Source organism: Mandrillus leucophaeus, unplaced genomic scaffold (assembly GCF_000951045.1).
Source record: "Mandrillus leucophaeus isolate KB7577 unplaced genomic scaffold, Mleu.le_1.0 Scaffold1132, whole genome shotgun sequence".
Classification (NCBI taxonomy): domain Eukaryota; kingdom Metazoa; phylum Chordata; class Mammalia; order Primates; family Cercopithecidae; genus Mandrillus; species Mandrillus leucophaeus.
Genome location: NW_012099566.1, coordinates 336,202 through 349,370, shown reverse-complemented (window position 1 = coordinate 349,370; position 13,169 = coordinate 336,202). Strand labels below are relative to the sequence as shown.

Genomic DNA, 13,169 nt, shown 5'->3' with positions numbered 1-13,169 from the left:
TTTGGGGAAAAGAAGGTGGGCTTGGCAGGCGGGAAGGTTTGCAGGCTTTTGCTCACTTTTTCAAATACCAACAGAGTCCCTTCCCAACTCCCAACTCAAGCCCTTTTGGAACTGTGTGCTGTTGTTGGCACCCTGTGGCGCCTCCTTGCCACCCCTGTCCTTTCCATGCCCGGGAGTGGGTCTTTCTGGCTCTGCAGAATGGAGACTTAAATCCAAGGTCATGGCAAAACATCTGAAGTTCATGGCCAGGACCGTGATGGTACAGGAAGGGAACATGGAAGGTGCATAGAGGACCCTAAACAGAATCCTCACTACGGATGGGCTCATTGAGGACCTTAAGCATCGACGGTATTATAAGAAGCCATGCGGCCGGCGACACAGGGAAAGCTGTGAAAGGTGCGGGAGGATCTACAACATGGAAATGGCTCACAAGACCAACTTCTTGATACGGAAGAATCAGGCAGATCCGTAGCAGGGCTGCTGAGGTGGGCAGATCCGTGGGAGGGCTGCTGAGGCCTGTGGATGGGACACACAGTATGAAATCGTCATCCAGTTTTGTCTCCATCTCTTTTCTTTGTACAGTCTCATTTCCTATTACCGTTCTGCAATAAACTCAATCATATGCTTGCAAAAAAGAAAAAGAAAAGTGGTGTTGCCCTAAAGGTAATAGATTATTTCTATCTAGCTGCTTTCAGTATTTTTTTCTTTGTCTTTAATTTTCAGCAATTTGTAATATGACTTGGTGTCAACTTATTTGGGTTTATCCTATTTGAGATAGTCTCACCTTTTAAAATCAGTAGATTTTTGCCTTTTGACAAATTTGGGGGCTTGTTAGCCAATTTTTATTTGCATATTCTTTCAGATCCTTTTTTTTTTTTCCACTTCTGGGACTCTGATCATACAAATATTGGGTCTTTTGCTGTGCTTTCAGAGGTTTCCGAGGTTCTGTTTTTATGTTTGTTTAGTCTATTTTCTGCCTTTTGCTCAGATTGAGCAAATTCTTTTGATCTGTCCTCAAGTTATTGATTCTATTCTTTTTTGTCTCCCATCTAGTATTGAGCCCATTCAGGGAGTTACTTCATCTATTGTTTTTTTTCAAGTCTATAATTTCCATTTTGTTATTTTAAGCAACATATTTTTTGCTGATACTTCTATTTTTTCTTCATCTCAGGAGAATTTGTAATTGCTTATTAAATCATTTTTATGATGGTTTTTTAAAATTCTTGTTAGATAATTCCAATATCTGATTTATCTCAGGGTTGACATCATTTCATTTTATTTTCTCATTCAAGCTATGGTTTTACTGATCCTTGTGATGACAGATGATTTTGAATTGTATGCTGGACATTTTAGCTGTTAGGTTAGGAGACTCCATGTCTTCTTTGAATTTTTGAATTTAGCAGGCAGTCACCTTTTTAGGTTTCAAGAACAGGTCCTGGCCTACTTATATGGACTGTGGTTCCAATGATCAGTTTATTTCCTGAGTCTTTGCTGTGCTGTTCTGACTTTCTTGGCTTACCTTGTGCCATTGGGCCTCCCAGGTCTCTACTGATGATCCCTGAGTGGTCAGAAGGTGTTTCCTTAGGTGAGAATGTTCCATATCCTTCTGAGGAAGGGGAGTCTTGATTTATGGGGATGAAGAGGCTCCTTTGGTGGGTGTTGTGGTGAGCTTCTCCCTGTCTCTGGGGGTAGAGAGCATTTCCTAGGCTGAATACCTGTTGTGGTATAATCCCCTTTGCTGATCCCCCAGGCACAGGGTATCTCTTGAGAGAAGTGGAGAGTCTCAGAACTGTTAAGGAAAGAAAAGACTTCACATAACAGGCCATTGTGGTAGCATAATTCTTTTTGCCATGGCCCCCTTGCCATATGATGCCTCTGGGGAGCGGAGGGGAGCCTCAGCAACAGAGGAGGTGAGCTCTTTCTCTGGCTGCTTTTTTCTTTTCTTCTTCTTCTTCCTCTTCCTCTTCCTCCTCCTCCTCTTCCTCTTCCTCCTCCTCTTCCTCCTCCTCCTCCTCCTCCAGAAGGGCTTTGTTTAATTCTCTTTGCCCATTCTTCCAGGCTCACCCTGTGTTGTAGGTGGGACTCTCATTCAATCTGGGGAAAGAAAGAGCCAACCTGGACCACCTTCTCTTGTTTCTGTTACTGACTGGGGGTCAGCAAACACCAGGACTGAGGCACCTTCTTGTATTATGCTGGAGGTTATAAAAAGCCCTGATGCTCTGCTGTTACACCTGGGATCTCTAACCAGTTCACCTTCCTCTTCTACCTTTCAGAGTTCTATTTGGTTGGTATATGTAGTTTTTAGTCATGCTCAGTGGGGAGAAACAGGGAGAGACAAGTCTATGCTGTCTTGTCCAGTCTAAAAGTCCCTATGTAACATTTGTTAAAAACACTTGTGTTATAGTAGGATAAGGAAAATTGTGTGATTTTTTTTTTAATGGCTTCAGGTAGAAAAGCAAGTGTTAACTTTCTCTTTATCTTCCTGATAGTACCAAGAAGTTCAAAATATCATTTATTTTTATCAATGAGATGACTATAATTAATCATTAATAAAAAACTTACTATTTCCCTTGCCTTTCTTTCACCCTGAATAGTTGGATATTCAACTTTATTTTATTTTTATTTGTTATACATCCATTTTATATTTTTCAGATAGAAAATATAGAGTTTACTTTTTTGCATGCTATGTGTATTTACAGCTCTATTGGTTGTTAGATTAAAATAAAATTTCCATTATGATGAAAAATGTGTTTGTACATAGTACATTTACTGACAGCTCCATTCAAAAGAACCATTCCAAGTGTTAAATACAGTTATAAACTATTTGTTTTTTGTATTACAATTAAGAATGTATTTATTACTCTTCACTACTTGTGTAATTACCTTCTATATTGAAAATATTTGCATATGTAATGTAATTTTTCTAACTTTTTATAATGTAAAAATGATATATACCAGAGAAGAAAATTAACTGAGAGTCTCAGAATTATACTCAGGGATATAGAAATAGAGAGAACCTGAAACCATGGAAGATGAGAAATGAAAACAGGAACTCAAGGAGGCAGAGAATCCTAGTGAGAGAAATCAAGGCCTCCTGAAGGAGGATTAGCTTTTATTCAAGGTGTCTTCTAGAATTTCCAGCAAGGAAAGCAAGTTACCATGGCCCAGAGAAACCAAAAGTCTCATTTGATGAGATAATTGAGAAAAGTCTAAAGATCCATTTCGATATTTTAATGACTAGAATTGAACCATGCCTCTAGAGGCAATAGTGGTTACTATACTCTAATTCTCCAAAATGGTTTCAAAAAAATTTGGCAAAATATGCTCATAGCTTGTCATAACTATTTGTGACCATAGTTGCAACACTCAAATTAAAATGAGAAGGGACCATTACCACTTGATTTAAATGTCTGTGCATTTATTTAAACCTGCACATCCACATAATTTTAATGGTAAGCAAAATAAATTTATAATTGGAGAAGGCCTGTAGTTGAATAACACTGTTCAGTCCGTTCCAAAGTCAGTAAATTATCTTTATTTTGTATGACCACCCTTGACCACTACTGAAGGAATGTTGGCTGCTTCTTTGTATTATGTTTGAGCTTTCCAGTCCGGGGCACTGGGCTCAGTTCTGGGGATAAAATGATGAGAGTACATGGTCTCTTCCCAAGGGAAAATGAAAGAACAGGAGGAAGATGATGCACAAAGTATAAGACAATATGATAACTGGCACAGTGGAGCCATAAAAAGGCACCATCGGATAAATCAATAAAGAGGAACTTTTATGCTGTTTATGCGAGATAGAAGTTAGTGGAAATTATAAGAACCCAAACAGCTTGATAAATTCACATTTTAAAAATACAAATCAACCTTACTACTGAAACTTTTACAAGGATCTCATGACCTATGTGCTTACCCTTGAACCACCCTGTTCTAACCAGCCAAGTGGAATTGGAAGCAATTGATATGTCTTTCATGTGAACATTTCATTTCTGTTTATCAAACTATACTCATGATAATACCCTTAACAAGTTTCCAAACCATCTCATCCAAGTCCAATTTTCATTTCTAACTTTCCTTCACCAACTCCAATTAGCATGTACTCCAACTCAGAGGAACACCCTCCCTGGTCTCTGGAACGCTACATTGTTGCCTCTGAGGCTGGGATTTTATTCTGCTTCACCCATCTGCTCTCTGTATGGAAAGAACTGAGTGCAGCAGGGGATCCTATGAAGTCCTGGCTTCAAACCTCGGGCAAAAATAGCGAGTTTCTTAACAATAAACACCCCGATGAGAGCCACCTGGCAAAGTGACTGCACACAGGGCTTTCGTTCTCAACTTCATCCGCTTCAAGCACAATGTTGCTAAAAATGAAGCTTTCGCTTTTCCTTAAAAATCAAATCCTGTCACTTTACCTAAATTCAACTAAAATAGCCATAGAGGGCCAAACATACATCATTCAAAGTTTCATGTAGTCATGAAGGAATTAGGCAATGGGACAGTCAATATCTCCTGCTGGAAGATAAATTTTCAATAGAATTTTTTCATTTGCTGACTTCACATTTCAGGAGCATTGTTCCTAGAGATGCACTTTTCTTTTTCTTACTTACAATTTCAAGTTTGAGAGTATAAATCCTAGGACTCTCAAACAGATATTTGATATGCATATAAAACTGTAACTCTAAAAGATCAAACTTCTCTTATATCCTTGTTTACTTCATAAAACATCTTTTCAACAGATTCATCTGATTCATTTACCTTTGCCTTTACCATGCATGTTGATTTCTAGAAACAAAACTATTCATCGTGTGTATAACTATTTATGCTTGTACTCCTTTTGATTTTACTATGTTAGCTGCAATAACTAGGACAGGTATACCACATTATACACACATTAATTGAAAAAATTATTTTTATTGATTGCTTACTGCCTACTATGTACAAAGATATTCTAGCTAGGAGGAAAATTTAAAGGCTGATATTTGGAAGACCACATACAGACCAAAACACAGGCAGATATGTTTGTGAGACCCTATGACAAAGATAGATAACTGTGGCATCAAGGGCCTTGGCTGCTTTCTCAGGTTAGCATTCTTCTGTTGACTTGTAATCACACAAGTAAGGGAAAAACTCTCAAATGAATAATCAGCAGACAGGTGCCAACTCTTCAACTTAAGTATGCTGGCCAACACGTATTAGAAAAATTTTCTGAAACTAAAGAACAAAACCAGGAAATTCATCATTAAAGTCTTAAGGTGCTGTCCTGTCAACTTAGAAGACCTGACAGGTAGATTTTCTTACCAGGGTTCTATTTTGATGAGAGAGATGTGGGCCACACCCATTTAAAAGAGCTTTCAGGAGAGTAATGTTTCCTGAGAATAGCCTAGTGTTTGTTAGAGTAAGAAGCTGAAGAAAATGATCAGAGGGAAGGTTGAGGATATTGGGAGTTGTCCTCACAGTAGACCATCCTGTGAGCTCTCATATGATGCGGTCAAGTGTGTGTTTGCTACTCATGAGGATGCCCATCTTGACATCCCCTGTTTTTTTCTAACTACCCAAGGTCCCGAAAAGTTTGTTTATTAAGCCTGGTAATCATTAAGAAGAACAATATTATTGACCTACACCTGACCTAAAAAATGATTAATTATCGCTCTTTTCCCAATGTCTACTGCTTTAGTTTGTTGAGAGAGTCTGTCTTCTGACATCAACACAGACGACCCTCAGAAACACCTGTTTCCTCTTGCATACGCTCCGCAACTGCCATGACATGCACATTCACCTAGAGCTTCACTTTAGCCCCCAGCAACCCAGTTCCCAGGGCAAGAAAAAGTATCCAAAACCTCTTCCTGAGACCAACCAATCCTCTTCCTGAAGAATTACATATCGCTTTCTCAAAAGAGATTTTATTATATCTGCCATTAGCAAAAAACTACCCCTTAGTCATTACTTAAGCAACAATTAATTTCCGAAGAAGATATAATCAGAATTGATTATAACTTTTCCTTAAGTACATCAGGAACAATACCACTATGACTTATAAGTCTGCTTACCTCAGTCACCCACAGAAGTCCCAGCATTCCAGTTCATCATTTCTGGTCTTTATCCAAGAATGCTCTGTACATATCCCAATTTCATGCAATTTTCCACCCCATTCTGAACTTCTGTCTGTATGCTGAAGATTTAATAAGCCCAATTACCAATGTCCTCAACTTTTTTCTAAATGTTTCCTTCACCTGCTTGCTTAAGCTCAAACCATGCTATATTCTCAAGGTACCATTTCTTCTGCAGTCTTCTTGAATGGTGGTTGTCTTTTATTCTTCTTCCAAATCTCATGTTGACTAGTCCCAAAGGTAAGCTGAATATCCTCATGTCATTGCTTCATCTAGGAAATTAGTCTTCCTTCCTCATTCAGAATTTTCTATCCAGTGAAACTAAGCCTCATAAGTGAAGGAAAGACACAATCTTTTTCAGACAAACAAATGCTGAGAGATTTCTCCACTTGCAAGCCAGCACTACAAGAACTGCTAAAAGGCAGCTCTAAATCTTGAAACAGAACTTCAAAATACACCAAAATAGAGCATTCTGAAAGCATAAATCTCAGAGGACCCATAAAACAATAACACAATAAAAAAAAAAAAACACAAGGTGTTTATACTTTCGTTGATGGAAAATCAACAAAGAAACAATGGACTTAAACTATACCCTAAAACAAATGGACTTAGCAGATATTTATAGAACTTTTTTTAAAAAAAGTAGAAATTATATCAAGTACACTCTCAGACCACAGTGCAATAAAACAAAATCAACTCCAAAAGGAACCCTCAAAATCATGGAAATTAAATAACCTGCCCCTGAATGATCATTGGATCAACAATGAAACCAAGAAGGAAATTTAAAAGTTCCTTGAACTGAATGATAATAGTGACATAACCTATCAAAACCTCTGGGATACAGCAAAAGCAATCCTAAGAGGAAAGTTTATAGCATTAAATGCCTACATCAAAAACCCACTTCATGTTGAAGTCTTTGAACTACACTGCTCACTACCTCTTTTGGTTGCAACATTCTTCCTACCTCATGGTACGTTCTCCTCAGTCACTGATTACCTTAATGTCTTACTCCTGTCATCATTTTGAGGCTTTCAGCATCTGTGCAGACAACCGATATAAACCAGTATCTCTGTTATTTGAAATCTTTATTTCCAATGACTGTGACTGCCATGCCACACACTTCTGCCCACTTCTTTGATCATAACTTTTGCCTTATTATCGCCAATAACCTTCCTAAAATACTTCATTTTAAATCATTCTATTTTGTGACCAGAACCTCCAATTATTCCAGTTCATATACTTTAGAACTTTTTCCATTGAGCCTAGTCTGGTGTCTTAACCACTTTTATTCCAGTCATTGCCTTACTTACCTTCTGTCTCAGCTAAGGTTCCAAGGTCCAACACTATAATTATTCCCTTGCATATATCTTCAGCTCACCTGATTCTTGTTCTCTTCATTGTACTTGCCTGACAAAGGTACAATTATGGTTAAATCAATCCTCCACCTTCTCCACACCTACAACCAATTTTATGTGGTTGGAGAAAAACTCACAAACCACACACTGAATCGATGAGTGTCACTTTAAATTTATGGCGCCAAATCTCATGGGGCCTTTAGCACTAGACAACAATCCTTCTAGAGCTCTACCTCCTAAGATGACCCTTTTTATATCTTCTATTTCTTCAAACTTCCAACACCTCCTGCCTCATTGTTACCCTAAGTTGATCATCAAGTCTAATTTCATCAGGAATATAGTATCTTCCCTCCACCAAAAGTATTGTCAGTTCTGAGGTTTGATTTTTATCCTTTTTACAAGCTCATACGTTATCCTGTTACTGTTTTGTGAATGCCGGCAAAAGACATAAAACTTTGTATCAGGAAAAAATGCATAACCAGCAGCATGAGCCTTGGCTTTACATGAATTAATATTGTACCCAACTCCCATAGGGTTGGTACTACGTGTACCCAGATGAGTACTGCACAGGCAGATTTTTGTTACAACTGATGAACATTGAGTTGGGGAACTCATCTCTTTTATAGTAAACAGCAAGAAGCCTGCTCCTTGTCCCAGAGGGAGACATTACTTCATTCCTCAGAGATGCTTGCTGCAAAACCAACCCCAAGAAATGGGCAGGTAAAGATCAGTCAGGGCCTTGCATTCTTAGGATTCCCAGTAAAAAACTGCCAGGACACACAAGGCCCATGATGAGTTGCTTCTTCTAGCAATCCCACCCATGACCCCATGTGTTCTTGGCTGAACTCAAATTTTCATATGAATATGCCACTCCCTTAGCCACCCTGCTTAATCTGACTGACAGAGACTGGGGTTAAATCTCTTCAATTTGCCTCATGCAGCATTTAATTAAGGAGACTATCAAGAGGACTGTAAACAATAAGATGAAGTCAACCTGTCGTATACATTTCAACTCTACCCCCAAGGCCCTGGACTCAGCCAGTTGTACATACATCCAAGGGGCACCAGTACATCTTGCTTTAGATAGCCAGAAAGTAGTCTAAAGCCAGTCAGTTATCCACTGTGACGCACGTAAGGGAGCTTAGATTGACATACTGATCTTTGATGTCATTACCAATAATGACAGGGGCAATAAATGAGCAGCCCTAAGCCCCAAAGGAGAGACATTCCCCCAAATACAAACATATAACACAAAGGGACAGACTGTAGTTCAGAATTTCTGATTAAAATTCATTTATACAGTTGTTACATTGTTTTGGTTAATTCAGTACAATAGAATTATCACTTGCAGCTCCCATTGCCATTTATGGCAACACTTAAGCTGCCTGAGTATTAGGAAAAGTGTATCAATATATGTTATTAAGATTGAGGTTGGGCACAGTGATTCACACCTGAAATCTCAGTGCTTTGGGAGGCCAAGGCAGGAGGTTCGAGACCAGGCTGGGCAATACAGTGAGACCCCATCTCTAAAAAACAACAACAACAACAAAAAGCACAGTTGTGGGCCTGTTTGTACACATACAAGGCTGAGGAGGAGGCAGTTCAGGACCTTCCATTAGTGGTGTCAGGTATGGTGAAGTAGGTTAGGACCAGCCAAGTTTGCAAGAATTTTAGTGTTTTTATAACACCTGGACAAGGATGACAAATCCTGTAGTGAGTTTAAATTGTCAGCTGCAGCTGCTCCTAGATTCAGCTAGACCATACAATTGTTTTGCCAGACTGCAGTGCTGAATCTAAGGAATAAGAAGCCTAAGTGACCCTTTGCCCTGAACTGCCTGGAGTTTAAAGTGATCTGTGCTCACTTGCTGGAATTTTTATTCTCCCTCCATGGCCATGAAACTAGGGTGTCCCAACCCAGTAGCTGTAACTTTACCTCTTCTCCAATCATCTGCTCATACCAATACCTTTTGTCCAGAGAGGTCAGACATGAATAGGAATAGGTCACTTTAAAAAATATTTACTGAGATTCATTATAGTTCCCACTTAGTCCAGTTAGGTCACTATAAGTAAATATACTACTTGGTAAGTAGTATATTCAACCAGTGGTCATTGTCTTTATGATCTAGGACCATGTTATTTCAATAAAAGAATCCAGGTAGCTGCATCAAGTTAAGTTTGAATCTCTCAGTCTTGCCTTTAGATGTGGCTGCCCTTCAAAGTGTGTACAAATCAAGCTGGCATGAGGTTGTCACTAGGGGAAGAAAATACACTTCGGGTTCATAAATGATCAAGGGAGAATCATGCATTTTCAAAATAAGTTTATATAATTTTTCTACCCTTCCATTTTGATCATTACCCAGGAGTTGGCCAGTAGGAGACAAACCCTTCCTGCCCATGACCATATTTAATGCTCAAACAGCCTTAATAAACTGTTTTAATAAACTCTGTGAGCCAGAAAGAGGCAAAGAAGGTAGATGCAGAAAGGAGGGAGAGTCAGAAATCTTTAGGATTGATTTTCAAAAAGTCTATTCCATATCTCAATGATGCCAGCAGCCTTATCAGAGAATGATGAGAGTGTGGAATGTCCATTGAATATTTTTACTACTGATCCATTGCTAGAATATTTTTATTTTACTACTGATCCATTGCTGAATATTTTTGCTACTCATCTATGGCCTTTATGAGAAAAACACACCATTGTTAGATTGTAGGTGGTCTTGAACGCTGAAAATAAGAATCAGATTATCAAACTGAAATAGTAGAAAAATAATCTAAAAATGTGTCAATATTAGCAAGGCACCAATAGTAGTCCCAAGAGAGGGTCAGAGATCTGACACAGCCAATTTTGTAGAAGTGAGCAGGGAAAATGCTCCTTGTAATGTGGCCTCCTTTACTGCAAAACAATCAGGCCAATTTTGGCAGGAGTCTCCTCTGGTATGCAGTTTCTAGGTTAGAAACATATAGTCCTTTGCTGTAGTCCGTGGTAGTGGATATGTTTTCTGGTAAGAGGATGGATCCAGGTATTGATGGAAGCCATCTAGATAGATGTTGGGTAATCCATTTGATTCTAGTTGTTCTTATTAGGGGTTATAGCAACAGCCACCAGAAAACCATACTATCCCCCAGTTGGGAATGAAAGGAATGCAGGAGGTGAGGAGATTAACCTATGGGAGTAGAAGTGGGAAAAATCTTGGTCCTTCCTCTGGGGCTGCTGTCCAAGTGCCAGAGCTGCTTCCTACCCAGGTGTATCCTGATTATCTGATTAGTGTCAGGGCCCAGAAGACCCGTTTTTTCTTGTCCCCATGCATGCCATTGTGCTGTGCCCCATCACAGGGTAGTCACCAAGCAAGAACAGTGCCACGTCTGAGTAAGCTAGTAACTTGAGGTCTCAGATAACAAGTTATTTCTTCTTAAAGAAGTTGGTGTTGTGGAATAGGGAGAGGGAGCAATCAGGGGTCATAGAGGGAGAGAGCAGCTCTACATCAGTAAACAAAGTTTTACGTTCAATTTCAATTTCAATTCAATTTCTTTTGCTTGTGGCTCAATCAAACAAACTCCTCATGTTTTTGTTCTAACTAAAATTCTGTATTGAATAGAAATGATGTCATTGTTGGCTCCATTTATTTCATCTTTCGATACTCCTTGACTCAGCAGTCACAGACACATTGCCTTCTGGCTGGAGCCACAGGGCTTGCTGCTCTATTGTCATAACCATGTTTTTTCCTCCTCCCACCTAGAGGAGATCTAGAAACAACAAAGGCACCATATAAGACTGCTTATTTTAATCCCAATCTGATTGACGGGCAGGACCTCAGGGGTCCCTTACTTTCATCTTTCACCTACCACTTCAGTGAGAGTCCAGGGAATCCATCTCCTACATCTGAACCCATCCCAAAAGGCTCTTAACATTTTTCTTCCAGAAAGACATGTCTCTTTCAGGATCTCATCTTTGTTGTCATAACTATTGGGTCTGAGATTAAATTTTACCCCATTTATAAATGAATGAGTTAGCCTGTTACTGTTTTATGGATGCTGGCAGAAGATACAAAACTCTTGGGTCAGAGACAAAGGACTACATTACTCACAGCACAGCAGGCTGCATGAGCATCATGTTTATGTAGGTTTCTCTTGCATTCAAGTCTTACAGGGGTGATTTGATAGATGGATGATGTACCTGCAGTGGATTTGCATCACAGCTGAGGAACAACAGCCTGATAAATTATCTGTTTTCATAGCAGGCAGTAAGCAAATCTGCTTTTTGTCCCAACTTTGAACCTCATGTTTCAAAGTTGCTTGCTGCAAAAAGCAACCCTGAGAGATAGCCTGGGTAGAATGGTAAGGATCTTGCATTCTTGGTACAACCAACAAGAATTGCAGTGATTCTCAGTGTCCATGGTAGATTGACTCTCCCAACACCTACCTATCTATCTGTCACTCATTTACTTGCCACCTCTCAATTCCTGCCTATGTTTGGTCTACTTTTCCATTACAACATTCCCACCCAAAGTTTACTTATGCATGGCACCCTGTTCATTCTCTATGATTCAGGATCTTTAGCAATTATTATTTATAAATCTTGCATCATTGATTTTCCACTGTATTCTAAATCATTCTAATCAGCTTGCCTATCTACCATCTGAAAAAAAATGCTCCTTAGAATGCACACACCTCATCAGATATCCTCTTCTCTACTCCAACCTTCTCTAAAGAGATGTCTATACTTACTCTCTACTTTTTCACTTCCCAGTAACCTCCCCAATAAGGCAATTTTTTCTACTTCAGTGAAAGCTTCCCTGTCAACAATTTCCATTTGCTAATCTAAAGCTTAATTTTAAGTCCTCCTCTTAACTGGCCTCTCATTTATAGTTATTCTCTCTGATCTGCTGGCTATAATTTATTTAACATCTGCCCCCTTCTTGTTCACTATCAGTGTATTGCTAGCATATCCTCTATTTTCCAGACTCTAAATGCTGGAGTCCCCTAGGATTCAGTCCTTAAACATATTTTTTCATCCCTTGGGAAATCTCATGTAATCTCTTGACTTTAACTTTTAGATAGATGTTTACAACATTTAAATTTTTGTCTCCAGCTGTAGCCTCTCTCATGAACTTCCCTTAACTTTTGCATTTAGATAGCTAAAATGATTTTTAAACATAACATAGCCCAGGCAAAACTTTTTTATTTTTTTATCTTCATGAAATCCAAAACAAAAAATTAAGCTAAACCTAACAAACAAAATAATCACAAAACAAAACAAAAATTCACAAAATGACAATAATGACAAAAACACTTCTTCCTCATCTCAGTAAGTGGTAACAACATATTCACCCAGTTGGTCAGGCCATAAATTTAAAGCCATATTTGATTTCTCTCTTTCTTTAATATCCCACGTCTGATTTCTCCACACATTTTGTTGGCTTTTCCTTTAAGCTGTGTTTCAAGCATGATTATACTTCCCACCTCTACCATTTCTACTCTAGACCAAGCCACTGTCATGTCTCACCTCAACTACTGCAATAGCCTAATGTTTTGGTGTGTTTCCATTCTTGACTTCCTAAATCAGTTCTCCACACAGCTTTGGTAGTAACGTAATACGCATCATATCATGTGAGTCTTCCATTCAAACAGTCCAGTGGTTCACATCATGTTCTCAATAAAACTTGTACTCCTTAACATATTCTTACAAGCCCTTGTATGATCTGTC

The 13,169-nt window shown here is 38.8% G+C and overlaps 1 protein-coding gene and 1 pseudogene across 4 annotated transcripts in view; both read left to right on the top strand.

The window, feature by feature from the left end:
• Window positions 1–13,169, top strand: part of CRB1 (crumbs family member 1, photoreceptor morphogenesis associated) — a 214,579-nt gene that overhangs the window by 83,560 nt on the left and 117,850 nt on the right. The window lies entirely within an intron of this gene.
• Window positions 221–484, top strand: LOC105550674 (annotated as a pseudogene).